This window comes from Meles meles, chromosome 6 (assembly GCF_922984935.1).
Source record: "Meles meles chromosome 6, mMelMel3.1 paternal haplotype, whole genome shotgun sequence".
In the NCBI taxonomy this organism is placed as follows: domain Eukaryota; kingdom Metazoa; phylum Chordata; class Mammalia; order Carnivora; family Mustelidae; genus Meles; species Meles meles.
The window spans coordinates 137,916,723-137,931,039 of NC_060071.1; the positions used below are offsets into that span (position 1 = coordinate 137,916,723).

The following is a 14,317-nucleotide window of genomic DNA, read 5'->3' on the forward strand; positions in this document are numbered from 1 at the left end:
AGAGGATGTTCTAGAAACTCAGAGAAGGGGCTACTGCTGGAGGGGTTACTATTATTGACTTTGTTTTTATTTTTAATTTTTTTCACATTGTATTTTGTTTTCTAATACATTGCTTCTTTTTTAATTTCTTAATTTTATCATTTTATTTTTTTATTTTAATTTGATGGAGAGAGACTTAGTGAAAGCAGGAACACAAGCAGGCAGAGTGGGAGAGGGAGAAGCTGGCTTCCTGCTGAGCAGGGAACCTGACGTGGGGCTTGATACCAGGACCCCGGGATCATGACCTGAGCAGAAGGCAGCCACACAGGCACCCCTAATACATTGCTTCTAGTGTGAAAAATGAACAATTATTATTATTATTATTATTATTTTTTAAGATTTTATTTATTTGACAGAGATCACAAGTAGGCAGAGAGGCAGGCAGAGAGAGAGAGAGGAAGGGAAGCAGGCTCCCGCTGAGCAGAGAGCCGGATGCGGGGCTGGATCCCAGGACCCTGAGATCATGACCTGAGCCGAAGGCAGAGGCTTTAACCCACTGAGCAACCCAGGCGCCCCTATTATTTGTATTTTGACTTTGTATCTTGTGACATCGCTAAACTCACTAAGAACTTTGAGTGCTTTTTCCTTTTTTAATTTAAATTCAATTAACTTAATGTATTATTATTTCAGAAGTAGAGGTCAGTGATCAGTCTTTTTTTTTTTTTTTTTTTTTTAAGACTTTATTTGAGAGAGAAGAGCACAGAGGGAGAGAGAGAAGCAGACTCCCCATTCATGGGGGCTCCATCCCAGGACCTGGACATCATGACCTGAGTGGAGGGCAGACAAGACACTTAACTGACTGATCCGCTCACGCGCCCCCTCAGTCTTACATAACACCTAGTACTGGTTACATGACGTGCCCTCCTTAATGTCCGTCACCCAGTTACCCCATCCCCTCTGCCCCCTCCCCTTCAGCAACCCTCAGTTTGTTTCCTATGATTAAGAGTTTCTTTTCTTTTCTTTTCTTTTTTTTTTAAATGGGGGGAGTGAGAAACTACCCTTAAGGATTTTATTTATTTATGTGAGAGAGAGAGAGCATGAGGGGAGAAGGTCAGAGGGAGAAGCGGACTCCCCATAGAGCTGGGAGCCCGATGTGGGACTCGATCCCGGGACTCCGAGACCATGACCTGAGCTGAAGGCAGTCGTCTAACCAACTGAGCCACCCAGGCGTCCTGATTAAGAGTTTCTTATGGTTTGTCTCCCTCTCTGATTTCATCTTGTTTTATTTTTTCTCTCTTCCCCTATGATCATGTTTTGTTTGTTTGTTTGTTTGTTTTTGGCACAGAAAGTGATTTTATTAAAGCCTGGGACAGGACCAATGGGCAGAAAGAGCTGCCAAGTCCTGTTTTGTTTCTTAAACTCCACATATGAGTAAAATCATATGATTGTCTTTCTCTGATTGACTTATTTCACTTGGCATAATACTCTCTAGTTCCATCCACCTTATTGCAAATGGCAAGATTTTTTGTTGTTGTTGGTAGTATTCCACTGTATATCTATATAGATGGGCATCTGGGCTCTTTCCGTAGTTCAGCTGTTGTGGACATTGATATAAACATTGGGGTGCAGGTGCCCCATCGGATCACAGACTTGTATCTCTTGGGTAAATGCCTAGTAGTGCAATTGCTGGGTCATAGGGTGGCTCTATTTTTAATTTGAGGAACCTCCATCCTGTTTTCCAAAGTGGCTGCACCAGCTTGCATTCTTACCAGTAGTGTAAGAGGGTTCCCTGTCTCTGCATTCTTGCCAGCATCTGTCATGTCCTGACTTGTTAATGTATTGCCATTTTGACTGGTGTGAAATGGTATCTCATTGTGGTTTTGATTTGTATTTCCCTGGTGCTGAGTGATGTGGAGCATTTTTTCATGTGTCTGGGGGTTATTTGTTGTCTTCGGAGATTTGTCGGTTGTTGTCTTGTGCTTTCTTGATTGGATTATTTGTTCTTTAGGTGTTGAGTTTGATAAGGTCTTTATAAATTTTGGAAACTAGCCCTTTATCTGATAAGACATTTGCAAGTATCTTCTCCCATTCCTTTTTTTTTTTCGTTTTTTAAAGATTTTTATTTATTTATTTGACACAGGGAGAGATCACAATTAGGCAGAGAGGCAGAGAGGAGGGGGGAAAGAGGCTCCCCGCCAAGCAGAGAGCCTGATGCAGGGCTGGATCCCAGGACCCTGAGACCAGGGCCCAAGCCGAAGGCAGAGGCTTAAGACACTGAGCCACCCAGGCACCCATAGCTTCTCCCCTTCTGTCCTTTGGTTCTGTCAACTGTTTCCTTTGCTTTGCAAAAGCTTTCGATCTTGATGAAGTCCCAATAGTTCATTTTTGCCCTTCCTTCCCTTGCCTTTGGCCGTGTGTCTAGCAAGAAGTTACTGTGGGTGAGGTCACAGAGGTTGCTGCCTGTGTTCTCTTCTAGGATTTTGATGGATTCCCGTCTCACATTGAGGTCTTTCATTCATTTTGAGTTTACTTTTGTGTATGGTGTAAGGAAATTGTTCAGTTTCATTGTTCTGCAAGTGGCTGTCCAATTTTCCCAACATCATTTGTTGAGGAGACTATGTTTTTCCCATTGGTTATTCTTTCCTGCTTTGTTGAAATTAGTTCTGACCATAGGGTTGAGGGTCCATTTCTGAGTTCTCTGTTCTGTTCCATTGATCTGTGTTTCTGTTTTTGTGCCAGTACCATACTATCTTGATGATTACAGCTTTGTCATAGAGCTTGAAGTCTGGAACTGTGATGCCATCAGCTTTGGTTTTCTTTTTTTAACATTTCTTTGTTTATTTGGGGTCTTTTCTAGTTCCATACAAATTTTAGGATTATTTGTTCCATCTCTGTGAAAAATGTTGATGGTATTTTGATAGGGATTGCATTGAATATGTAGATTGCTCTAGGTAGCATGGATATTTTAACAGTATTGGTTCTTCCAGTTCATGAGCGTGGAACATTTATCTACTTCTTTGTGTCTTCCTCAGTTTCTTTCATGAGCATTCTATAGTTTTCTGAGTACAGATCCTTTGCTCTTTGGTTAGATTTATTCCTAGCCTTGCGGTTTTTGATACAATTGTATATGGGATCCACTCCTTAATTTCTTTTTCTTCTGTCTCATTGTTAGTGTATAGAAATGCAGCAGATTTCTGTGCATTGATTTTATATCCTGCCACTTTGCTGAATTCCTGTATGAGTTCTAGCAATTTTGTTTTTTTCCGCATAGAGTATTACGTCATCTATGAAGAGTGGGAGTTTGACTTCTTTGCTGTTTCAGATGACTTTTATTTATTTTTGTTGTCTGATTGCTGGGACTAGGACTTCTAGTTCTGTGTTGAACAGTGGTCAGAGTGGATGGACATCCCCGTTGTGTTCTTGGATATTTGGGACACCTGGGTGGCTCAGCCATTAAGTGTCTGCCTTCAGCTCAGGTCATGGCCCTGGAGTCCTAGGATTGAGACCCTCATTGGGCTCCCTGTTCAGTGGGAAGCCTGCTCCTCCCTCTCCCACTTCCCCTTGCCTGTGTTCCCTCTCTTGCTGTCTTTCTCTCTGTCAAATAAATAAATAAAAAATATTTGCTGTGGGCTTTTCATATATGGCTTTTATGATATTGAAGTATGTTCCCTCTATTCCTACACTGTGAAGAGTTTTAATCAAGAAAGGATGCTGTATTTTGTCAGATGCTTTTCCTGCATCTGTTGAGAGGATCCTGTGCTTCTTGTCCTTTCTGTCATTAGTATAGTGTGTCACATGGATTGATTTGGGGATTTGAACCACACTTGCAGCCCAGGAATAAATCCCACTTGGTCGTGGTGAATAATCCTTTTAATGTACTGTTGGATCCTGTGGGCTGGTATCTTGGTGGGAATTTTGGCACCCATGGTCATCATGGATATTGGTCTGTAATTCTCCTTTTTGGGGGTCTTCGCCTGGCTTTGGGATCAAGGTGATGCTGGCCTCATTGAAAGAGTTTGGAAGTTTTCCCTCCGTTTCTGATTTTTGAAAGTTCCAGAAGAACAGGTATTAATTCTTCCTATTATTGACTTTAACTAGTTCTAGCTATGTTGTTAACTTACTAAGGGCTCTGCTGTTGTGTTCTGTGTAGCATAGAAAACAGGCCCCATTCAGTCTCCGCCCAGGTGCCAAAGATCTGTGTAAGGCTGTGTCAGCTGTTAAGATCTTTGAGATAAAGTAGGAGAAGAGCATTTTTAGTGAATCTGTGGTATCATAATAATTCTTGGAATCACGTCACTTTCTTCGGAAGGCTGAATGCAATGCCTTCTTATGCATAATGCATGTTTTGTGTGATCTCATACAGCTTTTTCTTTAATTGAAAAGACAGATCCTTTTGAGGGAGGGAACAGTAAGTACTGAGTGAGGATCTTGTTCCAGTATCTCTAATTCTTTAATGAGAGTGCACTGGAAGCCTTCCCTGGGAAGGGTTTTTACTTGGGATAATGGAATGAAAGTCTGTGGTGGCAGTGATGACTCTGGCCTAGAGGCAAACAGTGTAACTGCAGGGATGATGTCAGTCAGCTCAAGCCTGATGGCGCCGGGCAGAGTGCTGGAGGTGCAGTGATCTCGTTTAAGCCTCAGAGCAATCCTCTGCAGTCGACCGTGTTATCCCCATTTTACAGGTCAGAACACTGAGGCCCGGGGAAGTTAAATAACTTCTTTAAGGGTATTCTAAAAACAGTGAGTAGTATCGAGGCAGGTTGGCTGAACCCTTCACGGTAAATCTATACTTTCCCTTCCCCAGAGAGAATACAGCATTTAGATATTCATTCATTTATTTAACACATATATATTGATTTCCTGTTACGTCTCAGTCCCTGGGCTAGGGGTACAGTGGTGAACAACACAGAACAGACCTTGGCCAGCAAGGAATATGTTATAATTGGGAAGCTCAGAACCAGGAAGAACACGAAAATGGTAAAAAAAAAAAAAGATGGTGGGTGGGGAACGGAGACTGAGCAGAAGGGTTGAGTAAATTGCCCATGGTCTCATCCAGGTAGAGGTGGACCCGAACCTAGCTCTCTTTCTGGCGTGGTACTTTTATTGCTAAGTCCCAGAACCTTTACCAGAGTTGCTGTCTGTTTTGTAGCTGGCCAGACAGGTATGCCATGGCATTTAAGAGGGGGCTGGGTCTCCCATCTGGAAGCTCCTTGAAAGAGTCTTTAGGATGATGTAGGTCTTGAGGATGACTCGGTATTTCCAGTCTGTCCTCAGATTTCAGCTTTGCTTTTGGAAAGCTTTTTGTTCATATATAAAAGGAGAGCTGAACAGGTTGAGTTGGGTGAGTTCGAAGAAATTGATCATGGAGCTAAAAATGATTCTCTTCATAGAATTCATTTTGTGGATCGTTTCTCCATACAGACACTCTCTTTCTTGCTGGAGTAAGAGGGGAGCTACAGGCCGAGTCTGGGAGGCTCTGTGTCAGAAGCATGGCTGGTGGCTTTAAGACAAGGGAGGAGAATTCCTGACCTCTCAAGTCATGGAACACTTTGGGGACAGTGGAGTGGAAGAAAGTGATCTTTGCCCTTACCAAATGTGCTCAATGTGTTTGTGAAGCTAATCTCATGACTTCAGTGGTCTTAAGAAAACATCTGATTGAGAAACAGTTGTGTTTTTGTATGAAATTCTGTGGACACATAGGTGAATAAACACAAAGTTATACACTCCTTTTAGGATAGAACGAAAGTCGATTTTCTGGACTTGCTGGGTTGGAGAAACAGGGTTACCTAGAACTTTCTGACATCGGGGTTTGCTCTTGGAATGGAACCTCCTTATCATTTGGGTTGTAAAAACAGACTGGCTCCTGATCTGTTTGATATTGTTTTAGTAAATTCTTGTCTGAAAATTGGACCATGGATTTAAATCATTGGCTGGAGGGCACCTGGGTGGCTCAGTTGGTTAAGCAACTGTCTTTGGTTCGGGTCGTTATCCCGGAGTCCTGGGATGGAGTCCTGCACTGGGCTCCCTGCTCAGTGGGGAGACTGCTTCTACCTCCCACCCTTTCCCATCTTCTGCTCTTTCTCATTCTCTCTTTCAAATAAATAAAATCTTTAATCAAAAAAATAAATCATTGCCTGGATTTTTTTTCAACATGATGAAAGTGGTTCTGGATTTTTTTTTTAAATTTTAAAATTTTAAAAATTTAAAATTAAAAAAATTTAAATTAAAAAATTTTAAAAACTAAATTTTTTAAAATTTTAATTCAAATTAAAAATTTAAATTAAAATCTTAAATATTTATTTATTAAATTTCTCTAATAAATTTAAAATTAATTTTAATTAATTGTAATTACTTTAAAATCTAATTTCTAAATTAGATTTAGGAGAGCGAGCGAGAAAGCACACATGAGCAGGGCCAGAGAGATGGAGAAGCAGACTCCCTGCTGAGCAGGGATCCTGCCTCACTATCCCAGGACCCCAGAGTCATGACCTGAGCTTAACCATCTGAGCCACCCATGTGCCCCTGCTTTTGTTTTTGTTTTTGTTTTTTGTTTGTTTGTTTTTATCAGAGAGAGAATGGGGAGGGGGCAGAGTGAGAGGGAGAAAGAGAGAATCTTAAATAGGCTCCTTTCCCAGTGCAGAGCCCTACACGAGGCTTGATCTCACTACCCTGAGATCATAGAACCTGAACCGAAATCAAGAGTTGGGGACTTAACGGACCGAGCCACTCGAGCGCCCCAGCTCTGACTTTTTCTAGGAAGCATTCTCTCACCTTCCACTTCTCCTTTACGTTCCCAGGAGAAGGAAAATGTCACCTAAGTTCTTTAACTCTCCTGGTCTAACATCATCAGGTCAGTGGCAGACACTGGGTGACGGTCAGTACGTGTCTGTTGATGAGAAGAAGCAATCAAGTTCTAGTTTCCTTTTGGGATGGTGGTCCAGTCCTGGTGAGAGTGAGAATCTGGTTTGGTTTGGTTTCTTTGGGTTCTGTCTCTTCCTCTGAACCCAGCTAAAAATCGAGTGAAAATAGGATCAATCAGAGACCATCATAAGTTGAAGTAATTAGTAGGAAGTTCCCTTTGGCAGTAACTATTGAACTAGGCAGGTTTTAGAATCTTGGTGGGGAGGTATAAAATAATCTTTGGTTCATGGCTGGGATCTGTTACAAGCATTGGGTTGTGGTGGGTTGGTAGGAGCAACCAAGCTTTTCTTAGCTCTTTCTATGACGAGGGGAGGAGCTGGTTTTTGCCTTCAGCCACGGGGAACATCGTTATAAAAATTTAAAGGACTGTGTGATTTTAGTTGGCACAAATTAGATCCTTTTTGTCTCTAGAGGCCAGAACTGAAAGGACCTCAGTGCTGAGCTGCTTTCGTCTGTAGTGTTTTCGGGAGCCGTTGGGATTTCGCTTCTGTGGTCTCTCTTGCACTTTTCCTCCTTCCAAGGCTCTTTACTTCAGTTCCTTCCTCATCTCAGCTTTTTCCCTTTGCAGGGAACAAAGCTGTTTTCCCTCACAACAAAGCTTATATGGTTATTCTTTCTGGAATGATTCTCTAAGGGCTAAGAAGGAATTTCTTAATGGAGATTGTCATCATTCCCGTTGCTTGCCTGGGTCAGAGGTTGGTTGCAGGATGGACCCTTTCCAATGTCATAAACTGCTCTGAATTCTGAGTTGGAACAATGGAGATCACAGAATACTGTCAATATTTCATTTTAGAAACTCTGCTTGGAACTCTATACGAGGGGAAAAAGTTTTGTGGGTGAGATAGAGAGGTATACTGTTTGGTTTCTTAAAAGCTGTAGGTGTTAGACGACCTTTACTAAGAGTCAGCTGTAAAGCCAGTATTAATACCATGTTGAGAGGGAGAGGAAAGGAGTTATCAGAGCGGCTCAGCAAGTTCTTACATTTTCAGGGGGAATCAGTTTAGATCTTAGCACATGGCTGATTTAGTCCCTGCACGAGCAACTTCTGGGCCACGCAGTGTGTTGGGCCCTTTCCCTGCTGTATCATCCTCGGGGTCACCAGAGCTCGTGGACTCTTACTGTCTCTTTCCCTGACACCTAGGTAGTGACGTCACTTTTTCCAGGCCAGGCAGTGGCAAAGCCAGCAGTGGAATTTGGGTGTTTCCGACTTGTCTGACGTCCCAGAGGTGGTCTGGTGAGCTCGGGGAGAGCAGAAGGTGGAAGGAAGCTGGGGAGGGGAGGCTTTGCTGTTGTGTAAGGGCCCAGAAGCATTGCAGACATACGGAGCTGGGCGCAGAGTCAAGGAGCTGATTTCCCTCCAGGAATGGGGCAGAGTGGGGTCTTTGATGGCAAACTGGCCGAACGGGTAGAGCAGGAGCCTTGTTCCCTTCTGGCTCCTTCCCTCCCTCACCAAAGGGAATGTTCTTTTTCTTTTACTTTTTCCTCCCCTGGCTGGAAATCGGTCTCGTTGCTGTCTAGGCTGGTCTCTCCTTTCTGGCTCAGGGGAAAAGGCCCACAGATGAGGATGGGTCTAGTAGTGTCAACAGGGAGCAAAATAATGTGGAAGGCGGGAGAAGGAAACGTGAACGACAGTGTTGGGTTAGGAGGCATTTTCTTCTGGTTATCTCTTTACTTCATTAGCAACCCCCACCCTATCGGGAGGAGATGGAGGGTCTGTCCTTACTTTACATGGGAAAAACAACATAATCAGTGCGTGTTAAATGATTACCCAGGGCTTGTCCATAGATAAAGCAGGCTAGGGCTTTGAGCCCCTCCACCTAGAATTCTTTTCCTGGATTCACGGGGGTGGTGTGGGGGGGGGGTGGGGGGATGCCCAGCACGGGAACAGGTATGTTCCACCTACCCCAGGACACTGGGTGCTGGAATCCCCCCCATGCCGACAGGGAGTGTTCTGTTTTTATCCCGAATGAGTTGTTTCTTGATATATGTTCCCCCTGTCCCAGGTGCCCGCCTTTTTTTTTTTTTTTTTTTTTTTAAGATTTTATTTATTTGAGGGACGCCTGGGTGGCTCAGTTGGTTAAGCAGCTGCCTTCGGCTCAGGTCATGATCCTAGCGTCCTGGGATCGAGTCCCATATCGGGCTCCTTGCTCGGCAGGGAGCCTGCTTCTCCCTCTGCCTCAACCTACCTCTCTGCCTACTTGTGATCTTTCTCTCTCTGTCTATCTCTCTCTGATAAATAAATAAAATCTTTAAAAAAAAAAAAAGATTTTATTTATTTGATAGAGACACAGTGAGAGAGGGAACACAGCAGGGAGAGTGGGAGAGGGAGAACCAGGCTTCCTGCCGAGCAGAGAGCCTGACGCGGGGCTCCATTCCAGGACTCTGGGATCATGACCTGAACCGAAGGCAGATGCTTAGGCAGACACTTAACAACTGATCCACCCAGGCGCCCCAGCAGGTGCCCACTTCTGATGTAGCCGGGAGAACAGCTGTAACTCTGTGTGCCGACAGATTCCCGGCAGAATAGATTTCCAGGGAAGAAATCTCTAGGCCTTGTCGTCTTCCCCAGGACTGTGTGAGAAGGGGCTGGCTCTCGCTGCCACTCCCACCTTATCTGACTCCTCGCCCAGGAGAGCTTTAATGAGCTTTTCTTTCTCTGGTGGCTAACCTAGCTGTTGGGGACCAGTGAGTGACACCTGTCCTAAATGGGCTGTTGCGGGTAACTTCTCTCAGTTGTCTGGGACAGTGAGCCCATCACCGGTTTTCTTGAATGCTGCTTATGTGAAGCCCTATGGAGGATACAGGATGGAGAAAGTGATTAAGGCACCCAGCAACATGCGTGAAATTCATTCCTTCGTTCATTTATTCATTTGGTGACTAGATACTGAGCTTTTCCTCTGTTTGGGTTGTGTCCCAAATGCTAGGAATGGAAAGATAAGATAGACAAGGTTCTGTCCTCAGTGATCTAGCAAAGGCACTGTTGCGAGATGCTGTGGGCTTTGAGTAAATGATCAGCATTGTCATTAATATTAAGGCCATTAATAATGCAACAGCAGTGTTGTTATTAATAGGATCACAAGTAGTACTATCTTGATGAGGTTTTGGGAAATGAGGGTTTCTGTTATCCTACCCCTGGTCTGTCTACATTTCCCTGATTGCTCATTATCAAACCAGCAGACTCTTGAGAATCAGGAAGCTATGTTTTGTCTTGTGGCTGGAGGGTATACTAGGTATAAAGGTTCATCATTCCTTGCTGGCGTAGAGAACACTGCCTGTTTGAATTAGGAGCTTTGGCTCTGAGGTTCTGTATTCTGAGATTAGGGGCCCTGAGATCTTTCTGGGGGTCCAGTCTGGGATCTCACTGGTACCAGTTCTCTTCCCGCCTGGCCTGATGGTTTAAAGAATTGCAGCATTCTTTAACTGTAAATAGAGGCATTATGGATGGATGAAGTTTGACCAGTGTATTTTTTAGTATAATCTCCATTTTATTTTTTTCCCAGAGAACAGTCTTTCTTCAGTCCTTAAGGACCTAGCTTCTTTTTTGGGCTTTGGCAGGAGGACATGGGGCAGCACCCTCAATCGGAGTGGGGTGTTTGGTCCTACGATGCTTCATGAGAGCGATTCCGGACTACCTTGCTGTGGATGTGTGTTTCACATGCAGCTTGGGAAGCACAAAGGCATCGAAGACACTTGCTTTGGAAATGTCCTGACGGCAGTGGCCTCTACTGTGTTCCAAACAATGAAATTCTTAATGGCCCTGTTCTTGGTCACGCAACAGGCACAGTTGGTGCAGCAAGGAGGCTGCCTGTGGCCGTGGCCCTTTTTGGCATGACCGTTATTCCTTCTTGGTCATCTTAGAAGGAAAGACCCAGAGAGCCATTTTTAAAAGAAAGATTTTATTTATTCGCAGAGGGAGTGCGTGCAAGCCGGGGAAGGGGTTAGAGGCAGAGGGAGAGAGCCCAGAGCCTGATGCAGGGCTCCGTATTAGGACCCCGAGATCATGACCTGAGCCCAGATCAAGAGTCAGACACTTAACTGACACACACGTTCCCCCCGACCCCCATTTTTTCCTAACAGCTTTATTGAGATGTAATTCATATACCATATATTTTACCCTTTAAGAGTGGATAATTAAGTTTTTTTTTTTTTTAAGATTTTATTTATTTTTTTGACAGAGATCACAAGTAGGCAGAGAGGCAGGCAGAGAGAGAGGAGGAAGCAGGCTTCCTGCAGAGCAGAGAGCCCGATGTGGGGCTCGATCCCAGGACCCTGGGATCATGACCCGAGCTGAAGGCAGAGGCTTTAACCACTGAGCCACCCAGGCGCCCCTAATTCAGTGTTTTTAGTTTATTCATAAAGTTGTGCAAGCCATAGCACTAATTCTAGAACATTTTTATCAACCCGGATAGAAACCGTATACCCATTAGCAGTCACTCCCTGGTTGGTCCTTCCCCTGGCCACTGGCAGCTCCTCATGGACTTTCTGTCACTGTGAATCTGCCTATCACAGATATTTCATATAAATGGAAGCCTAGAATATGTCGTATTTTGTGTCTGGTTTCTTTCACTTTGTGTGATGTTTTCAAGGTTCGTTCGTGTTGTAGCATCCATCCCTCAGTGCTTCATTCTTTTTTATGGTTGAATAATACTCCATTGTATGGACCCAAGTTTTGTTTATCTGTTCATCAGTTGAAGGACATGTGGGTGGTTTCCACCTTTGGGCTCTTAGAGATCTCCCTGCCCTGAACATTTGTGTTCACATTTTGTGTGTGCATTTTTTCATTTGTCTTGGATACACACCTAGGAGGGGAATTACTGAGATACATGGTAACTCTGTGCTTAACTTTCTGAGAAACTGCCATACTGTTTCCAGACTGGCTGTGCCCTTGTATATATTCTCAGGAGTGCATGATCATGGCAGTTTCTCCATACTCTCGCTAACATTTGTCGTTATCATTTTAAAACAGGTTTTAGTCTTTTTATTATTTATTTATTTTTAAAAATTTTATTTTACTTTTAATTTTTTATTTATTTATTTTTTTAAAGATTTTATTTATTTATTTGACAGAGAAAGATCACAAGCAGGCAGAGAGGCAGGCAGAGAGAGAGGAGGAAGCAGGCTCCCTGCCGAGCAGAGAGCCGGATATGGGACTCGATCCCAGGACACTGGGATCATGACCTGAGCCGAAGGCAGTGGCTTAACCCACTGAGCCACCCAGGCGCCCTATTTTACTTTTTAGAGAGAGCTCCAGGATTGTGTGTGAGCACAAGGGTTGGGGAGGGTGAAGTGGGAGGGAGAAGCAGACTCCCTGCTGAGCAAGGAGTCTGCCACAGGCTCAGCCTCAGGGATGACCTGAGCCATAGGCAGATGCTTAACTGACTGAACTTACCAGGAGCTCCTATTTATTTTTTATTTTTATTTTTTTAATTTTTATTTCTTAAGATTCTGTTTATTTAGGGGTGCCTGGGTGGCTTAGTGGGTTAAGTAAGCCTCTGCCTTCAGCTCAGGTCATGATCTCAGGGTCCTGGGATCGAGCCCCGCATTGGGCTCTCTGCTCAGCAGGGAACCTGCCCCCCGCACTTGTGATCTCTGTCTGTTAAATAAATAAATAAAATCTTTTTAAAAAAAGATCCTATTTATTTATTTGACAGAGAGAGAAAGATCACAAGTAGGCAGGGAGGCAGACAGAGAGAGAGGAAGAAGCAGGCTCCCCGCCGAGCAGAGAGCCCGATGGGGGACTCAATCCCAGGACCCCGAGACCATGACCTGAGCCAAAGGCAGAGGCTTAACCCACTAAGCCACCCAGGCGCCCCTATTTATTTTTTATTTTTGAAGATTTTATGTATTTATTTATTTGACAGAGATCACAGCAGGCAGGCAGGCAGGCAGAGAGAGAGGAGGAAGCGGCCTCCCTGTTGAGCAGAGAGCCCGATGTGGGGTTCCATCCCAGCACCCTGGGATCATGACCTGAGCCGAAGGGAGAGGCTTTAACCCACTGAGCCACCCAGGCGCCCCATCCTATTTATTTTTTTAAAAAGCTTATCTAAGTAATCTCTACATACAACTCAGGGCTCCAGCCCACAACCCTGAGATCAAGAGTCGCATGCTTTAAGGACTGAGCGATCTAGGCGCCCCCTACAGCTATGTGAAGATTTCTGTTGTTGTTGTGATCCTTTTGGCCTAGCCATTCTGGTGGGTGTAAAGTGAGACCGCATTGTGGCTTTCGTTCACATTTCCTTAATGACTGTGGTGGTGAGTGTTTTTTCATGTGCTAATTGACCATTTGTAAATCTTTGGGAAAATGTCTATTCAAATTTTTGGCTTAATATTTAATGTTTTTTTTTTTTTTCTTGTAGAGTTAAAAGAGTTCTTTACATACTCTGTGGAGTACTAGTCCCTTATCAGATAAATAATTTTTTTTTAAAAATATTTATTTGACAGACAGATCACAAGTAGACAGAGAGGAAGGCAGAGAGAGAGGAGGAAGCAGGCTCCCTGCTGAGCAGAGAGCCCGATGCAGGGCTCCATCCCAGGTACCCTGGGATCATGACCTGAGCCAAAGGCAGAGGCTTTAGCCCACTGAGCTACCCAGGCGCCCCTCAGATAAATGATTTGCAAATATTTTCTCCCATTCTTTGGGCTTTCTTTTCACTGTTCTGATGGTATCTTTTGCAGAATACAAGTTTTTAATTTTGATGAAGTCTATTTTGTCTATTGCTTTTGGTGTCATATCCGAGAAGCCATTGCCTCGTCCAAGGTCACATATTTGCTCCTGTATTGTTTTTTTCTTTGTTCTTTTTGTATTCTTTTTTTTTTTTTAAAGATTTTATTGATTTATTTGAGAGCGAGAGAGCGCACACGATGGGAGGAAGGGCCAGAGGGAGGAAGAGAAGGAGACTCCCCACTGAGCAGGGAGCCTGATGTGGGACTCAGTCCCAGGACCCTGAGATCATGACCTGAACTGAAGGCAGATGCTTAACTGACTGAGCCACTCAGGTGCCCTATGCCTGTGTCAACTTTTTAAAAAAAGATCTATTTATTTGAGATAGAGCAAGAGTGAGAGAGAGAGGGCCTGCGGGCTTGCGCACAAGTGGTGGGGGAGGGGGGGCAGCCGCAGAGGGAGAAGCAGCTTCCCTGCCAAGCAGGGAGCCCAGTGTGCGGCTGGATCCCAGGACCCTGGGATAATGACCTGAGCCAAAGGCAGTTGCTTAACCAACTGAGCCACTCAGGTGCCCCTCCTATGTCATATTCTAAGAGTTTTATAGTTGTAGCTCTTTTCATGAGCACTAAATTGTACTGCCTAAAGCTTTGCAAGTTCCTCTTAGCTGTTTGCTGGGGATAAGGCTGGGTGGGAGCCTACATCCTGGAGCTTCTTTCCTTTGCCACCTTGACAGTTCAGTCAAGGATCTTGACCTTG

The 14,317-nt window shown here is 44.2% G+C and overlaps 1 protein-coding gene across 2 annotated transcripts in view; it reads left to right on the forward strand.

Annotated features, from left to right (window-relative positions):
- ZFYVE1 (zinc finger FYVE-type containing 1) overlaps nt 1-14,317 on the forward strand; it is a 56,700-nt gene that overhangs the window by 15,206 nt on the left and 27,177 nt on the right. The gene's annotated exons all lie outside the window — the stretch shown is intronic.